Below are 14370 nucleotides of genomic sequence, written 5' to 3' on the forward strand. Positions count from 1 at the left end.
ATAAAAACATTTGGTCTGAATTTATCAGCCTCATGTTCTTTTGTGATTATCACCAGACTCCAAATTATTACCAATATCAGTGAAAGCTGTCTGCCCAGCAAATAATTTCTTAGAATCAGGAAGTGTTATCTGACTGATCAAAGGCAATCCATCTGCTGTATTTTTAAATAATGCCAGTCTCATCTGCACTGCTTCAATGTTTTCTTGAAGAGACTGTAACATTTTCTAAAACGTTTGTCAAAACCTCCCACAGAAACCCTAGAACATTTTCACTTTATAACAGGCAAACGCAACCTGATAGACACCATTTGATTGAGGATTTTTCAGGAAAGAAGGGAAAACATTACTTCTTGGGGATTTGAGCTTAAATCAAATGATCTGACGAGGCTTGGTTTCAGGACAAGTGGAGTTATTCATTCTGACTGACAGGAAGATGGCATGCTGTCTTGTGCCATAAAAGCTTCAGTTTTGAGATTGACACAGTCAGAATCAACGCAGAAGCAGGGTGACAGAAGTGATCAGGGCTGCTTTGTTAAGTTTCACAGCATCCTCCGGGGAAAAAAAATATTACTTTTGTGATTTAGAAACTTCATGTTCCGATATTTAATTATTTATTTTTAATCAGCTTTGTGGTAAGATGTGTTGAAACCACTCTGAACAGCTGTGATCAGCTTTTTTTTTTTTTTTTTTTAGAAATTACTTTGACATCACTGAATTTAAAAGGATAGTTCAGTCGTTTTTAAGTGAGGTTCTGTTAACAGGTTATAAGCAGTTAACTTCTTACTTCCCACTTAGTTAACTTCTTTAGTTTGAATCCAGATTAGTTCATCTTGGAGGATAAAGTTAACAGCTTGTTGGAGAGAGGCCAGAACAAAGCTGAGAAAACGTCATAGTTGTTCATACAAATGCAGTTTTTGTCATCTTTAAGCTGCCATATTATTTTTTCCATTGGATGGGTTTTTACACAGGAAATAGAGGTAGAAGGCAGTACTACACCAGCGATCTTTCTGTGTGAGACGTACTGAGAATGTAAAGCATTTCCTATCAGAATGCAATAGGTTTCTCATATAAATGTAAAGCAGTGTAGAAACCAATAAAACAGCATTTACTTTTTATGCTGCTTTACTTTTATATCAGATTAAATCTGAGTGCAAATCGCTATGATGTCTTTGATATTGAAGTTGTTTTGAGACTGTAGAAGCCTGGTTTCGTCCGGGCTCCTCTCAGATTAGCAGTTTGCATGTTCTTAACTTCTTATAACCTTTTAACAGAACTTAGCTTCAAATATTCTGAACAATACCTTTAATAATCACTATTTTATGTTTGTCTTTTGTTTTTTTTTACATTGAAAAAAAAACTGGTTTAAGCATTTTTTTGTTGTTAAACTGAATTTACTTCTATTGCAAACACACATCTGATTTAATTACAATAATCATTTCTATCCAACACTGAACAAAAGAGTAATAAAAATATAAACTGAGAGACTGAATGTGACATACAGTAACAACATGAGACGGGCACAGTGTTGCATTGACCTGTAATCCTGTTACAGTTTCATCAGAAATATGCCATGTTGACACTTGATTGACACTGATATTCACATGTGATCCTTCGTGATGTTTACGTCTCACTCTTTCCCCGCAGGGAGCTGATCTGGAGTCAGAAGCGACAACTAATCTACATCAGAGCCCAAAATCTGAAAACATAGAAGGAGCGGCTCCTATAAAAAAGAGAGAACACACTCCTACACGCCATCATTCGCCTCAGCTTCCTTTGAGTTGACGGACTGTGTAAACAGCAGCCTGAGAGTACAGCGTTCGGAGATGCTGAAGGAGTGGTGTTGGAAAGAATAGCGCAGATGGTGTGGCATCATCTCCTTCCCTGTCAGCCCCACTTCAAAAAGTAAGTGTAAAGATTATTCTCTTTATTTTGATTTCTAAGAAACAGAAATAAAAAATAAAATAAAAAAACAGGTAGAATGCTTTTAGTCAGTCAGTCATTTTCTACCGCTTATTCCATAGTGGGTCACAGGGGAGCTGGTGCCTATCTCCAGCAGTCTATGGGCGAGAGGCAGGGTACACCCTGGACAGGTTGCCAGTCCATCACAGGGCAACACACAAACAACCATGCACACACACACTCATTCATACACCTAAGGGCAATTTAGAGTTACCAATTAGCCTAACAGGCATGTCTTTGGACTGTGGGAGGAAGCTGGAATACCTGGTGAGAACCCACACATGCACAGGGAGAACATGCAAACTCCTTGCAGAAAGACCCCAGGCTGGGAATTGAACCCAGGACCTTCTTGCTGCAAGGCAATAGTGCTACCAACTGCACCACCGTGCAGCCCAACACTTTTAGTGGTTAAACTAAAATCATTCCATTCATCCTTTCAATCCAGATGTAAAATTGTGTCCAGCTGTAATGTACATACCACGTGGCCAGCTCAGCTGTGATGGCTCACACTCTCTCCTTTTCCGTTAGCGGCCCAGCAGCCTGCAGCATATGCCTCATACATTTGAAACTGAATTTCTGAAATAAGGTTAAAGGTTTTAAGATATTATGTCAAAGAGTCCAACTGGTATATTGGGCTTTTGTTATCTTTTATATCTCACCGTGACTCACATTATACTGCAGCCTCCCTGCATAAATGACCAGTCATAGAAAATCGAGCTGATTGAAAATTGGACGATTGATCGGCGCATCACTAATATTTATCACATGAGAGATCTTACTGGTGGCATCTCAGAAAGATGTATTGTCGGTCTTATGTTTTTTTAATGTATTTGTTTCCCAGGTTGTTTTTATGCAACTGAAGCAAAATACTTCCTCTGGGCGCGGCGCGTCGCTGGTGGCACAGGGGTTAAGTGTGCTACCCATGTTCGGTGGCCTTAGTGCTCGAAGCAGGCTGTCGCAGGTTGGAGTCCTGGCGCGCTGACCTTTACTAATCCTGACCCTCACCCCTCTCTCCACCTGATTTCCGTTCTACTTACTTGCCAAAATTGTGAAAAATAAAAGCCACTAGTGCCTAAAATAAAACATTTACAAATTCCTCTATAAAATGTGTAAGACTTGGATTAGAATTCAGAAACAGGAAGGATTTTTCTTTCTGTGAATGAAGCCCCTTTTCATTGTTGGCTATTATGCAAGTATGAGTTGGTATAAAATTCTCATGGTATGATAACCTTGAGTAAAAATAACCCCGGTTCGACAGTATTATAAGATTAACACAAACATTATAACAGAAATGCAAAAAGTATTATATTATGTTATGTTATTATATTTTCTTTTGATAGACTTAAACAAATAAAATACATAAATTGAGGCTAAGTTTTCTTTCACCCTCATAGTCATATCATTTGAGTGAAAAAACTGTAAATAATCCCTAACATGAACGAGAACAGAAAGCTGTAGCAAACACCAACCAAACCAGAGCATCATCTTGCTGTTTCCCAATTTGTGGCAGTAATTAAATCTGACCTAAATGCACTCATTAAAAACAAACACTTATCAACAGTTAAAAATTGAGCCATAAAGCACGGTTATCCCCCTCATTTTCTTCTTGTGGGCAGGAAGCCATAGAGGGCAATCACTAAAGGTTTCTCTAAAAGCCAGTCCCCATTAGAAGAACAGAACTACTTAATGGTTTTTAAAAGAGCTTTGCGTTGGGACACGAAAATTTCCAGTTTCTCAGTTTTAAATATGTACAATAGATGATGTAATATGAAATATGCCATTAAAATCTAAGATAAAGTTAGTTTAATGGATCGTTTGATTCATCTTAAATTAGGAAATGATTACCAGATTTTATAGTGAAAGTGATGATGATTTTATTTTAGGTGTTTTGTTAAGAAAATCAGTGTAAAGAAACTCTACACTCAGCGTCTTCTTATGACCAGAACTCTCCCACATCCGATGTCTCATACATAAGAAACCCCACACATCCGGAAAAGTCATATTTGAGTGTAGACTCATAGGATGTTTTCAGGGCTTTAAGGGTTTTGGTTCTATTTCTCCAGAGATTTCTCTTACAAAAAAGAATAAACTCATATGGTTTCAAGATGGTTGTTACAATTTTTGCAGAAGAATTAGTATTCCTTGAACTTTTTCCCGTTCCACATGTTACAACCACACACTTCAAGATTTTTAATTGGACTGAATGTGATTGACCAACATAATTTTGTGCATATTTGTGAAATGGATGGAAAAGGATATAATGTTTTTACATTTCTTTTCCAGGCATACAGTATATTCATCCCTCATGAAATATTGTTCCACTTTGTAGAACAGCTTTTGCTGGAATTACAGCTGCCATTATTTGGGACTTGCTTTGCACATCTATAGACTGAAATTATTCCCATTCTTCCTGGAAAATAACTGAAGCTCCGGTTGTTTGTGAATTTACATTTTCAAGTCTCGACACAAATTTTCAATCAGATTTAAGTCTGGACTTTGACTAAGTCACTACATGTGTTTATGCTTTGATCTGAACAAGGCCACTTTAGTTCTGGATGCATGTTTAGGTTTGTTATTCTGCCACAAAGACGAACCTCTGCCCCTTAACTCTTTTGAAGCCTCTAGTTTTCTTACAGGATTGCTCTGTATTAACCTGTTAAGCCATCTATCTTCTAACTCTGTCCAACTTTCTAGTCCCTGCCAATACCAGATGTCACAGTGGGAATGAAGTTTTTTTAGGGTGATGTGTAGTGTTAGTTCCCCCCAAACATTGTATGTTGGTCTCATGTAACTAGAGCACTTTCTTCCACCTCTTTGCTGTGCCCCATATACCTTGTGGCTGGTTTTAAATGGGACTTCTTATGGCTTTTTATCAACAATTGATTTACTCTTTTTACTTTTCTCTCAAGTCCAGATATTTTGGAGTTCACCAATAATAGCTGTCCTGTCAACAGATTTTCCGACCTAAGCTGTGGATCACTACAGCTTGTCCAGAGATATCACAGGGAACTTGGCTGCTTTTTTGATTTATGCTCTCATTACATAAATACAAATCATTACAACTAAACACAATTAAACAAATAAAAAGTAAATAAAAAGAATAAATCAAATTTAGCTTAACTCTTAGCACTACCCTTCTAATCTTATTAGTTTGCTCCAAGAGCTTTTTATCAGCACCTGGAGCATGTTTCTCCCTTTGCTGCCCCACTCTGCTGAGGAGACAAGCCAGGAAGAAGTAAATGTTTCTTCCACTAAACATGTACCTTGTTAAACTAAGTTAAACCAATATACATTTAAGGAAACACAAACTGACATTTGTAACTGCATTCTCCTTATACAGGAAGGATGGCCAGTCCCTTTGTCTCTCGAGAATGTCTGAACTCAACTACAACAAAGAACTATGATAACCCAACCATTTGGTTTATAACTCAGTCATACATCACACAATATCAATAATCATGAAATAATGGAATCCCAGGTCTCCATTGCATTCTCTAACAAACCTCTGAGATCTCCAAAGAACAGCTGGGTTTATACTGAGATTAAATTACACACTGCTGGATTAAAAAACTATGAAATTTGTGATGGTAACATGAAAACATGTAAAAAGGTTAAGACTTTTGTAAGTCACTTTCAAACATACACGCTGCAATCTAGTTTATTTTAAAGACAACTAGAAAACAATCTAACCAAAAATTACTTTATGAATGTGATTTTCTTTTTTTCTTCGCTGTTGTAATTTCCTTTGAGAAATACATTATTAGCCAAAGTGGATTTTAACTGGATGGCATTTTGCCAACATTTATTACTTGTGTCAATCTCAGGAATTGTTACTGAGCCTTTTCACTTTCACCAAGAAGCTTAACAAAAGCTGCTCAAAGACAAAGAGACAGAAACACAGATGGAAACGGCTCTGGATGAAAACATCTTGAAACGCAGATGCAAAATATAAAATTCATGTTTATGTCAGCTGACAGGACAGGCAAACCCAGACAAAAACTCACATGATTATGAACTCAGTGATGGGGCGAAAGGAAACTGAGTCTTAGTCAGCTGCTTTATTGTTCCCATAGGTCCCATAGGCATGTAGGGACATTTACAAAAGGGAGAGCAAGGACAAGAATAAATGTCTCTGAAGTGTAACTCAGAACTTCCTTTTTTAAACCCCCTGCAGACTAAGTTGAACCCCAGACATGCCGGCTGTGTGTGATGTTTAGAGGGTGTTGCTTTGTGGAACGTTTAGAGTTCCAGATTTGAATTTTGAACTTGGAAAGCAAAGCTAATACAAGTCTTTGAGAAGCAGAGGCATCAATTAAATTGGGAAATAGCATGAACACATTATCCTAAGAGCACATAAAGGAAATTGATCTAATATTGGCCACAAAAGCACAGAAATCCTAGAGTTTAAGCAAAACCACTGAAATGAATCGGGGTGACTTTAATGTGTGTAATATGCCTCCAATGTGTTTTCCTTTCTAGTTATCATATTGAGTGGATCTATTTTTATAGTAGGTGGATTTGACTTTAATTGGACATTCTGACTAAAGATCAATTACATTAAAGTATGTGGAAGTCCACAGTGAAAAACTAAATTGATCACATTTTAACTCCCTTGAATTAATCTCTACGCCACAGTTGTCCATGTTTAAGCCACACAGTGCTGCAATTATGTTCCCTATGGTGACTGCTTCTGCTCACTTTATAACCACTAGTAAGCTGAAAACAAATTCAGTCAGTCAGTCCGTAATTTTCTATTGTTTCTTCCATAGTGGGTCGCGGGGAAGCTGGTGCCTATCTCTAGCAGTCTATGGGCGGGAGGCGGGGTACACTCTGGACAGGATGCCAGTCCATCGCAGGGCAACACATAAACAAACAACCAAGCACACAATCATTCACACACCTAAGGGCAACTTAGAGAGACCAATTAACCTGACAGTCATGTCTTTGGACTGTGGGAGGAAGCCGGTGTACCTGGAGAGAACCCACACATGCACGGGGAGAACATGCAAACTCCATACAGAAAGACCCCTGGCCGGGAGTGGAACCCAGGGCGTTCTTGCTGCAAAGCAACAGTGCTACCAACTGCGCCTCTGTGCAGCCCCGAAAACAAATTCATATACCTTGAATTACTACTGTTTTAGTTGTTTTCTAAAGAATTATTTACTAAAGGCAAGTGCAGCCAACATGTTCATATTGATTCAGGTTTTCCAACAAGTTCAGTCAGCAACACATCTAAGATCCACAAATGCTAATTTTGTAATATGTGTATTCATAATCCTTAAGATGAGCAAAAGTTTATGCAATTCTCCATTCCTAGGTTAAAGAGCCAGTTTCATCATATTTATGAGGTATAAAATCTAAATATTTTGGGAAACATTTATAGAATGAAACATTAATTTAAAAAAAACAGTCTTTCCATTGTTATTCAAAGCAGTGTGAACAGAAGACTGTGTCAGATTTTGTTTCTTCAAACAAAGACCTTTCTAATGGCAATACAGGTCCTTCTCAAAATATTAGCATATTGTGATAAAGTTCATTATTTTCCATAATGTAATGATGCAAATTTAACATTCATATATTTTAGATTCATTGCACACTAACTGAAATATTTCAGGTCTTTTATTGTCTTAATACGGATGATTTTGGCATACAGCTCATGAAAACCCAAAATTCCTATCTCACAAAATTAGCATATCATTAAAAGGGTCTCTAAACGAGCTATGAACCTAATCATCTGAATCAACGAGTTAACTCTAAACACCTGCAAAAGATTCCTGAGGCCTTTAAAACTCCCAGCCTGGTTCATCACTCAAAACCCCAATCATGGGTAAGACTGCCGACCTGACTGCTGTCCAGAAGGCCACTACTGACACCCTCAAGCAAGAGGGTAAGACACAGAAATAAATTTCTGAACGAATAGGCTGTTCCCAGAGTGCTGTATCAAGGCACCTCAGTGGGAAGTCTGTGGGAAGGAAAAAGTGTGGCAGACAACGCTGCACAACGAGAAGAGGTGACCGGACCCTGAGGAAGATTGTGGAGAAGGGCCGATTCCAGACCTTGGGGGACCTGCGGAAGCAGTGGACTGAGTCTGGAGTAGAAACATCCAGAGCCACCGTGCACAGGCGTGTGCAGGAAATGGGCTACAGGTGCCGCATTCCCCAGGTCAAGCCACTTTTGAACCAGAAACAGCGGCAGAAGCGCCTGACCTGGGCTACAGAGAAGCAGCACTGGACTGTTGCTCAGTGGTCCAAAGTACTTTTTTCGGATGAAAGCAAATTCTGCATGTCATTCAGAAATCAAGGTGCCAGAGTCTGGAGGAAGACTGGGGAGAAGGAAATGCCAAAATGCCAGAAGTCCAGTGTCAAGTACCCACAGTCAGTGATGGTCTGGGTTGCCGTGTCAGCTGCTGGTGTTGGTCCACTGTGTTTTATCAAGGCCAGGGTCAATGCAGCTAGCTATCAGGAGATTTTGGAGCACTTCATGCTTCCATCTGCTGAAAAGCTTTATGGAGATGAAGATTTCATTTTTCAGCACGACCTTGCACCTGCTCACAGTGCCAAAACCACTGGTAAATGGTTTACTGACCATGGTATCACTGCTCAATTGGCCTGCCAACTCTCCTGACCTGAACCCCATAGAGAATCTGTGGGATATTGGGAAGAGAACGTTGAGAGACTCAAGACCCAACACTCTGGATGAGCTAAAGGCCGCTATTGAAGCATCCTGGGCCTCCATAAGACCTCAGCAGTGCCACAGGCTGATTGCCTCCATGCCACGCGGCATTGAAGCAGTCATTTCTGCCAAAGGATTTCCGACCAAGTATTGAGTGCATAACTGTACATGATTATTTGAAGGTTGATGTTTTTTGTATTAAAAACACTTTTCTTTTTTTGGTCGGATGAAATATGCTAATTTTGTGAGATAGGAATTTTGGGTTTTCATGAGCTGTATGCCACAATCATCCGTATTAAGACAATAAAAGACCTGAAATATTTCAGTTAGTGTGCAATGAATCTAAAATATATGAATGTTAAATTTTCATTATGACATTATGGAAAATAATGAACTTTATCACAATATGCTAATATTTTGAGAAGGACCTGTATAATTCCCCTCTCTAAATGGTTCCCTCCATGTTTTCCATGATAAGTAGCTGCAACAGTGACTTGTTTTTTTTTCTCTGTGTCTGAGCCAAATGAACCAGTGATTGCATATTAACGTTTAACGTTACTTTCAGTCACAAAACAATCAGAAAGCATTTTGCTGTAAAAAAACAAACAAAAACAAATGAACTGTATACTGATTTTTCTGTGTTTTCCAACTACTGCACGACTTTCTAATATACTTTCATGATTCTCTGGTGACACACCTGGCCACTGATACCTGTCAGAATAACAATGCTCGTCAGAACATTATTTGGAAATTATGTAGTTTGCATAATTCATGTGTTTGCAGCGCGTTTTCTCCGTTTGTGGCACCTTTAGACTTTTGCCTTGTGTTTTCACCTGTTGGCCACCGTACAAAACATTGAAATGTCTACATAAATGCTGCCGGAATTTTTGTGTTATGTATATTTTACACAATATCCTCATGTTAATGTAATGGCTTAAGATATTGTTATTGGAGACATGTTCAGTTATTTATACATGATAAAAGTCCAATATGCCTGCCAGATACATTTTAACACAAAAAGGTGTGCAAAAATGCTCTTCTTTTTCTTTTCTTATCTTCATTTTCTCCATGAAGGAAAGGCCTTGTTGTTTGACTGGGTCTCCCACCGCCTTGCGTTTATCCTGCAACTCGTCAGGGTTGAATTAAAATCTAACCAATTAAACCAACCAGCCTCCCTCTCAGTGTCTCTCACAAATAAAAAAAAATCCAATCAGAGTTGTTGCTGAAGCGTGACAACCACAGGCTGACTCTTTGACTTAAAGAATGGGGGAGATAAATTTGCCTTTTATATGCCCCATTTTAAACCATGAAGTACATTTTCTTAAAATCTAGAAGCTAGCGCTTCTTGAGATGAAACAGTGTCCTCTATGGTCTGTTGCAACAACAATGAAAACAGAGCCCTTTAATCCAGAAGCCTTAATTAAAGCCTGTGGTATGACCACAGTCACAGTTTGACACCTTTAAACTTTATTTAACAGGTACTCTACCAAGCTCATGCTGTCCACCGATGTCCCAATGTATCCGTCTCTAAAGGGCAGATGTCTGTCTTGTTTATTTCTACCTGTGGTCTGACCAAATTTCACTTGCGGTGACAAGAAACTGGATTTCTGGAACTCCAGCCAAAAACATACAAATAGAAGCAGCACATTTATTGGCACCTAAAGTAATGATGTGTATAACGCCTTAAAATTATAATTAATCCTGTATTGTAACAGCATAATTTTACGAAGAAAATTTAGCTGCAATTGTCAAACAGTGAGCTTTTTTTTCTGTTTTATTTAGCTATAGAAGAAATCACTGTAAACTTCCATCACAAAAGCTTAAAGCATGTGCAACTGTTCAGAGAAAATATGATAAAACTAATTATTTTAATGTGGTGGTGTCCTAAACCTAACCACCATTCCTACAGCTCTGTTTGTCACAGTTCTAAAAGTTGCACAAATATCTGCCCTTCTAGAATGTGTTTGTCTTTCCCATATTGAAGAGTGGCTAAGGCAAATGGGCCTTGTTTGTAAAGTCATATACCCCAGGGAAACAGGATGTCATGGATTATTAAATAAAAGTTTCTCGACACTGAGAAACTTCTGTTTAATAATCCATGTTTATTGCTGCATACAAAAATGCTGTAGGAACATTTATTTTACAAGTAGTAGCCGTGGATTTTTTGAACTCTACTGAAATGGTTGCACTTTTTATTTATTAATTTGATCAATTTTATGTGTTTGTGTGTGTGTGTGTGAGAGAGAAAGAGAGAGTGAGTGAAATTATGCTGCAGTGATTAGATATTATTTTATTAGAATTTGTTTTTACATGTTTACCGGGAAGTGCCAATAAATTTGGCGGTGCTAATTTAGAGGAAATGTAATGTCAGAAAGACGTCTTAAATAACATTCAACATTATGCCGGATTTCTTTGTTTTTGCCCTGCAGTTCTGGAAGCTAATCCCACATTTTAGTCTGATAATTAACACATTTTCCTTTTGAAAAGGCCGCAGTAGTTATGTTGGGAAGACATTCTGCTCATGCCATGTCTTTTCATTTTGATCATGGGGCAAAAATTGTGACATCTGCCTCTCAGAAAGTAATGACATCGCTTTGCACTGTGTTTGTGCCTCCAAGTGTATTACATTTCTTCCTGAAGTTACATTTCTTTCTTTATGTGGATCAGATGTTGACCAGTTAATGATATGGATGTTTGAAAATATTGTTTGGCTGCCTTAGAATATAAATGTATTACCAAAAGCATTTAAAAAAGCAAAAAAGCATTTGAACAGCTTTAATTTTTCCTTTTTCCACAATAACTTAGCCTCATCTCTTATTCACAGTAGTACGCAGGATGACACAGTATCTTATAAACACACCATTCAATTTGTATATAAGCATAAAGGCATAAAGACAGATATTTGTTTTGGAAAACTGCTTCTTTACATAAGATTTCACAATATTATCTAGAGATGCACCAGTGGAGTTTTGTGACCAGTAGAGGAGTCTCTATGAAACAGGACTCCTAGAAGCTACACCTGGCCTGGCTCTGTGTCTACCTGTGATACCTTTCTGGAGAGGGGAATCGTCCGAGCTTCTGCTGGCAACAACTTAATGCTCACCCTCTACTGATGATCCACATAGCCCTGTCTTTTAGTGTTTAACCCTTTCTCTCTCCTAGACATGGAAATTGACTAAGCTTTTACTGCAACTAATTATATGTGCTCTCTTTCAGACTCTAACCTTGAAAACTGGCTCAGAGTTTATCTGTTCTTTCTTTCTACGTGAAACGACTAAAGGAGCTACATCCATTAACATTTACTTTTCCTTCCCATAGAAAGTACTTCTGGATCAGTGCTTGTGTGTTCTTTTTGTGTCTCTGCTCTGTTCTCTCAAACCCCCAGTCGGTCGTGGCAGATGGCCGCTCACACTGAGCCTGGTTCTGCCGGAGGTTTCTTCCTGTTAAAAGGGAGTTTTTCCTCTCCACTGTCGCTACATGCATGCTCAGTATGAGGGATTGCTACAAAGTCAACGCCAGTGACTGTCCACTGTCTCTACATCCTCATCCGGGAGGAGGGAATGCTGCAAGTCACTGACTGGATGCAATCTGCTGGGTTTCCTTAGATAGAAAAACTTTTTATCCAATTTGAATAAAAAGCTAACTTCGACTGCACTGTTCAATTGTTAGTATTAATTGGAATGTATGTACCTGACTGTTGTGAAATGTCTTGAGACAACATGTGTTGTGAATTGGCGCTATATAAATAAACTGAATTGAATTGAATTGAATTGAATTGAATTGAATTGAACTTTTCTAATATTTATAAACAAAGACAAAACAACTACGAAGTTGACATTTTACTGCCAGCTTTAGTCTTTAGCTCTTTATATAAGCAATTAGCGCTGTTAGCATCCTTAACTGTAAACATTAGTCTCTTTGAATATCCCCCAGAGAATGTTTGTCTTTAGTTTACCTTTCTGAAAGGCTGTTGACATAACCAAATACAACATGTTCCACACAATTAGAGTTTGAATGGTTAAAAAGATAAAACAGACTGAATAGGAGCTAGGGTTGGGTCAGAAGACCTCCAACCACCACCTAGTGATCGAAGGTATTCCAAAAAATTTATTAGTTAATTAATTTAATTGGCATACTACATACTTATATTTATTTTTATTGTATGTGTTATATGTGTCTCTACTAAAGCTGCAGTAGGGAGTTCTGAGGAAATGGTGGATTTAGCCTGAAAATTTGAAGCACACCTTACAGGTCCCTCCCCCTTGCTCTCTGATGTGCTACAGCCCTCTCTTCACTGCTCCTTACCCACAGCGGAGAGGAGTGAGCAGGGCCCCTGATGACTGCGGATAAACAACAATGGCACATTCACTGGTAGGGACGAAACATCAATGATATGTTTTACATTGACCATGGCCTGCCCAAACTTTGACTACAAACTTGGTCCTCCTCTCATCAGCACAGTTCTGTCAGAACAGCTATAGCACACCGGCAGTCTTAATGTATGAGCTGTGCAGGGGAGGAATGTGAGCAGCGCGTTCACGAGCATGATTGACACGACTAGGACTAGGACATTCGTCCTGGCTGTGATTGGTTGCTTCTGACTGGGAGGGGTGAGAGTTTATTTAGCTACTTGTTGTTTTTGAGGCTATTATGTGCCAAATGGTTGCAGACGAATTTAGTCACACTAATGCACTAATGCAAGATCTGTTCTCACACCAACCCTGCTATGTCGATGCCAGTATTAGCACTCGTGATAAATAAGTGTGATGTTTGATGTGTGTCTTATTACACTTTTCTATGGTGGAAAATGTTCTTGCTTGTTTGGAGGGATTAAAGTGTTGCTGGGAAATGTGGCGTATTTGGTTGCAGTGCAAAGCACTACAAATTCAAATTATGGCACATTTCATTAAGAGGAAGATATGAAATTGCATTTTTATGACTCCAAAGTGTTTGGTTTGCCGGATTGAAGAAAAGATTTCCAAATGGGACATTTAGTAATAAACTTGAGGTCAGATCCAGAAGTCAGTTAAAAGACTGACCTCTGGACATGATGTTTTGCCTGACAGAGACGTGACTTCACAATAACATACATATTCTGCTTTTGAGCCACCAGGATTCTCTGTTCATGGTTTGGATCAAGTGAAAGATCACACCGGAAAAACAAAGGGTGGAGTTGCGTGTTTGCTTATGAATGAACTTCAGTGCACGGACAATGTTACAGTTAACAAATTGTGTACAGCTAATTTTAAGTCTCTCATTGTGAAGTGTTGCCCTTTTTATCTTCCATTGGAGTTTTCTGTGATGTTTATGTGCGCAGTCTACATTTATCCTCGGGCAGACTCCTCAGTGGTTCTACATGAATTAAGTTACATTATACAAAACTATGAGAACGCTAACACGGACACAGGGGGTCTTGTTGCTGGTGGACTCTGGAGACATTAATGAGGGATTCTTCAAACAACAATCCACAAATAATGTGGCAGGGTCTCAACAATATTACCTCCTGAAAATCTAGGAATGAGAAGATTGTTTCTTTTGATAACTCACTGCCGAATAACTTGAACAACTTTTAGTGCCGGCTTGAGGCTTTAGAAAGGCAGTCCGTAGATTTCTTGTTGGACAGTGAGGATAGTGGTTTCACTGTTCTTCAGGAGGATGTCCATAGGGCTCTGTCCAGGACTAAAGCCAGGAAAGCACCTGAACCGGATGGCATTTCTCCACGCGCTCTTAAGCTGTGTT

At 38.7% G+C, this 14370-nt stretch overlaps 1 protein-coding gene across 3 annotated transcripts in view; it reads left to right on the forward strand.

Moving 5' to 3' along the window:
* flrt1a (fibronectin leucine rich transmembrane protein 1a) overlaps positions 1-14370 on the forward strand; it is an 89903-nt gene that overhangs the window by 60936 nt on the left and 14597 nt on the right. For 2 of the 3 annotated variants that reach the window (XM_047378437.1, XM_047378436.1), the window contains exon 2: positions 1645-1902. The gene's annotated coding sequence lies outside the window, so the exon portion shown is untranslated. Of the gene's footprint in view, positions 1-1644; positions 1903-12819; positions 12984-14370 lie in introns of those variants that run through there. The other variant, XR_007040178.1, reaches the window with a different exon arrangement.

Source organism: Girardinichthys multiradiatus, chromosome 11, assembly GCF_021462225.1.
Source record: "Girardinichthys multiradiatus isolate DD_20200921_A chromosome 11, DD_fGirMul_XY1, whole genome shotgun sequence".
NCBI classification, from domain to species: domain Eukaryota; kingdom Metazoa; phylum Chordata; class Actinopteri; order Cyprinodontiformes; family Goodeidae; genus Girardinichthys; species Girardinichthys multiradiatus.